This window comes from Bubalus kerabau, chromosome 1 (genome assembly GCF_029407905.1).
Source record: "Bubalus kerabau isolate K-KA32 ecotype Philippines breed swamp buffalo chromosome 1, PCC_UOA_SB_1v2, whole genome shotgun sequence".
Lineage (NCBI taxonomy): Eukaryota > Metazoa > Chordata > Mammalia > Artiodactyla > Bovidae > Bubalus > Bubalus kerabau.
The window spans coordinates 182,509,630-182,514,515 of record NC_073624.1 but is presented as its reverse complement, the minus strand read 5'-3'; the positions used below and the strand labels follow the sequence as shown (position 1 = coordinate 182,514,515).

The following is a 4,886-nucleotide window of genomic DNA, read 5'->3' as shown; positions in this document are numbered from 1 at the left end:
AACATGCACCAATTTTTAGAACTTGAACATGTTGCCACTCACATAATACATACAAATTCTCATTTGTATGATAGGGAGTGAGGTATAAGAATTTTTATACAATTCTTATAAAAAAACTAATATAAATTATAATACGAAATATATAATGAAAATTAAATGCTTATTTAAAGAAATACATTAAATTATATTGTTACATTTAAAATATATGTAAATTATATATTTTAAATTTGTTGAATTTATAAACATATAAATAAATTTATAAACTAAATAAAATGATGTTTTCCCATACATAATAATGTGTGTCAGGTAAATGTCTGAAATAGTTGCATGTACTTCACAAAGAGATTTGACAACAAAGTTGTGGCAAACAAACATATTTCAGAGGCCATATGGGTGGTGTTTTGTTTAGGTGAAATTTTTAGAAAGCTACTTACAGATACATAAATGAATATTGATATTATGGAAGCACTGACAAGGATAGGTACCCACCAATTTCATGACACTGGTCACTTTGGGGGACAGTTTACACAGAGGAATGGGATCAAACTAAAAACCAACAAAGTTCATTTTCATGGGTCATATTTTAAATCTCTATACAAACTGAGATCTGAAGAAAATGTTATTAAATATTCATGTTTTTTACACCAGGTTGTGATTTGTTGTGTTATAAAAGTAATGAAGTGAAGTCGCTCGGTTGAGTCCGACCCTTTGCAACCCCATGGACTGTAGCCTTACCAGGCTCCTCCCTCCATGGGATTCTCCAGGCAAGAGTACTGGAGTGGGTTGCCATTTCCTTCTCCAGGGGATCTTCCCAACCCAGGGATCGAACCCGGGTCTCCTGCATTCCAGGCAGATGCTTTAACCTCTGAGCCACCAGGGAAGTATTATAAAAGTACTACTGGTTTTAAAATGTTCATATTTTAAAAATACGTGATGGTTATTGATGAGAGTAATAATAGGTAATGTTTTTTAAATTTCTATTTATATATTGTGTAGATATATGAATGGAGCTTCCCAGGTGGCTCAGTGGTAAAGAATTAACCTGTCAATGCAAGAGACATGGGTTCCATCTCTGGGTTGAGAAGATCCCCTGGAGGAGGACATGGCAATCCACTCTAGTATTCTAGCCTGGAGAATTTCCATAGACAGAGGAGCCTGGTGGGCCACAGTCCAAGGGGTCAAAAAGAATTGGACATGACTGAAGTGACTGAGCATGCATGCAGATACATAAATGATGAAAAATTATTCAGCCATGAAAAAAGGAAATCCTGCCATTTTTGACAACATGAATGGACTGTAGCCTGCCTGACTTCTTTGTCCTTGGAATCCTCCAGGCAAGAACACTGGAGTGGGTTGCCATGCTCATCTCTGGGAGATCTTTCTGACCCAGGGATTGAACCCAGGTCTTCCACACTGCAGGCAGATGCTTTACCATCTGAGCCACCAAGGAATGTCACTGCTCTCCAATCTTGGGTTTTGTTGAAATCATCTGGGAAGTTTAATGTACTTACCACTGGGTCCCACTGTTTTGGAGTCCGGGTCCTGTCACCATATGACAGGCCAATGAATCAGAGATGAGGTGTTGAGGCAAAGAATATGACTTCATTGAGAAAGCTGACAGACCAAGAAGATGGCACACTACTATCTCAAAATAACAATCTTATTCGGGTCTGGATGCCATTTTTTTTTTAATAGAAAAGGGAGGGTAAGTGAGGAAGTAAAGTAAAAAAAAAAAAAAAAAAAAAAAAAGACTATTAATCTTACAAATATCTCCTGGAATGGTCAGTCTCAGAGAGGGGGATGTGTTATTTTCTTCCTTCCTGTAGCCACCCACAGATGGAAAGGGTACCGAACTTGGCATTTTGGGTCAACATTCAGGCAGAGGGGAGAGTTCCTAGAGGCAGGCCATTATGTATAGACAGTATCCTTTCAGTGAACAAAAGCAATAGGAAGCAAAGTTTAAAGTCAAAGAAACAGATCCAACATGGAATCAATTCTTCCCTCTAATACCACCACCAGATATTCTGATTTAATTGCACTTGGGTTCCTTCAATAACTCTCTAGCCAAAGCCCGTATTAAATTCTCTTTATTAAAATTACTAATTTGTTTCTCTTTTATTGACCGAACCCTGACTGTTATTGTAGCATGGGTATAAAGGTACGTTTTGAGGTGTCTGCAACTGGAAGATGCAAATTGTGCACAGAAAAAGGGTGGTTATCAAGGATATGTCTTAGTTTGAGGTATGCACCTGGATAATAGGTGGTGATGTATATTCTATTTGTTCTGTGGCTCCAGTGATGCCCGAGGGACATGAAGTCACCCATGTCTTCATAATAACTTTATCTTTTATATTGCTTTAGGATTGCAAAGAGTCATGTCAGCAAGTAAAGTGGAAGTGAAACTGTTAGTCACTCAGTCATGTCTGACTCTTTGTGACCCCATGGACTGTAGCCCACCAGGCTTCTCTGTCCATAAAGTTCTCCAGGCAAGAATACTGGAGTTTGCATCCATTTCCTTTGCCAGGGCATCTTTCCAACCCAGGTACCAAACCTGGATCTCCTGCTTTGCAGGTGGATTCTTTACCATCTGGGCCACCAGGGAAACCCTGGAGAGCTTCTTCTTTTTACTAGAAACAGCCTGATTAGGACTTCACTTGATTACCATGACTTCCTGTCTTCTGTCACAATAATTGTCTTAGGCCTCCTGTTGAATTTTATAAAATAATCCATCACTTCTTAGATGCATTACACCTCATTTTTGTGGTAGTAATATTGGCCATCTGAAAGCTGAAATTTTAATTTTTTTACCACTTAAGAAAATCACCTATCAGAACTTCCATGGTGGTCCAGTGGCTAAGACTTCAGGATCCCAATACAGGGATCCATTATCAGGAAGCTAGATCCCACATGCAGCAGCTAAGACCTGGCACGACCAAATACATTAATTAAATAAATAAAAAGAACTGAAAAAAAGAACCTATCAACCATATCAATGAGAGACTTTGATATTAGAGAAAAGATATACTTGACAAAGGATAAATTCCTATTGGTTTTGCAGAGGAGACATTGCCTAATAAAAACTACTTACATTATAAAAAGACTACTAATGTATCAGCATATCCATTTAAACCAACATAAATGATAGTCAGTGAATCTAGAAAAGAGCCAAAGTAATCCTCCTTTGTGTTTCTATGTGTGTATGGCTGTTTAATTTGCAGTTTATGTTCTGTTAAATTTACCACCACCTGTTTTCCTATTAAATTCTCATGGAAAATGATTATAGGAAATGTTAAGTTCAAAAATTTTATATTAGAAATCACACACCTGAATACTAATCCTAGACATTCTACAATATTCATGAAAAGTTTTTACACATTGTTCACAATTGATCAAATAGGAGTAAATATGCTTCGCTTCTATGAGTTCAGTGATTCAGGTTGAACAGATAAGGGAAACCATGCATTATATGTCTTTCATTGTCTAACATTTCTCTTAGCATAATGCCCTCAATATTCATCTGTATTGTAGCAAATATCAGGGTTTGCTTCTTTCTCATGACTGAATAATGTTCCATTGTATGTACCAAACGTCTATCACATTTTCTTTTTCCCTAATTCATCCATGGGCACTAGGTTGTTTCCATGTTTTGCTCTTTTGAATGATGCTGTAATGAGCATGGTCATCCAGTTATTTCTTTGAGATAGTTATGTCATCTCTTTGGGCATACACACCAGAAGTGGAACAGCAGCTCTATTTAAAAATTTGAGGAACCTCTATACTGTTGTTATTAGTAGCTATACATTTCCGTTCAACAGTGCATGAGAATTCCATTTCATACACATCCTTGTTAGCATTTGTTTACTCTTGTCTTTTTGATAGTAGCTAGCCTAATAGGTGGGAGAAGGCAATGGCACCCCACTCCAGTACTCTTGCCTGGAGAATCCCATGGACGGAGGAGCCTGGCAGGCTACAGTCTACGGGGTCGCTAAGAGTCGGACACGTCTGAGCGACTTCACTTTCACATTTCACTTTCATGCATTGGAGAAGGAAATGGCAACCCACTCCAGTGTTCTTGCCTGGAGAATCCCAGGGACGGGGGACCCTGGTGGGCTGACATCTATGGGGTCACACAGAGTCAGACATGACTGAAGTGACTTAGCAGGAGCATATTACTGATTGGGTTTTTTTTTTTTTTTAATTGAGTTGCATGAGCTGCTTGTATATTTTGGAGATTAATCCTTTGTCAGTTGCTTCATATGCAAGTATTTTCTCCCATTCTGAGGATTGTATTATTCTATTGTTTATGGTTTCCATTGTTGTGAAAAAGATTAATTAGGTCCGAATTCTTTAGTTTTGTTTTTAGTTTCACTACTCTGGGTGATGGGTCCAAAAATGTCTTGCTGCAATACATGTCAAAGAGTGTTCTGCCTTTGTTTTCCTATGCAAGTTTTATAGTGTCCAGCAATACATTTAGGTTTTTAATCCATTTTGAGTTTCTTTTAGTGTATGGTGTTAAAAAGTCTTCTAATTTCCTTCTTTTGCATGTAGCTGTTCAGTTTTCTCAGTACCACTTATTGAAGAAACTGTCTTTTCTCATTGCATATTCTCGCCTCCTTTGTCTAAGAAAGGTGACCATAGGTGTGTGGGTTTATCACTGGGCTTTCTATCCTATTCCTTTGAGGTACAGGTGGTGTTAGTGGTAAAGAACCCACCTGCTAGTGCAGGAGACATAAGAGACCAGGGTTCAATCCCTGGGTTTGGAGGATCCCCTGGAGGAGGGCATGGTAACCCACTCTAGTATTCTTGCCTGGAGAATCCCATGGACAGAGGAGCCTGGTGGTCTACAGTCCATAAAGTTGCAACGAGTTGGACATGACTGAAGTGAC

General features: G+C 38.4%; 1 non-coding gene across 1 annotated transcript; it reads right to left on the bottom strand.

The window, feature by feature from the left end:
* Positions 1 to 808: 808 nt before the first annotated feature.
* TRNAS-GGA (transfer RNA serine (anticodon GGA)) lies at positions 809 to 880 on the bottom strand. Its single transcript has one exon. It is a non-coding gene; the product is annotated as a tRNA-Ser (tRNA).
* Between the last annotated feature and the right edge of the window lie 4,006 nt (positions 881 to 4,886).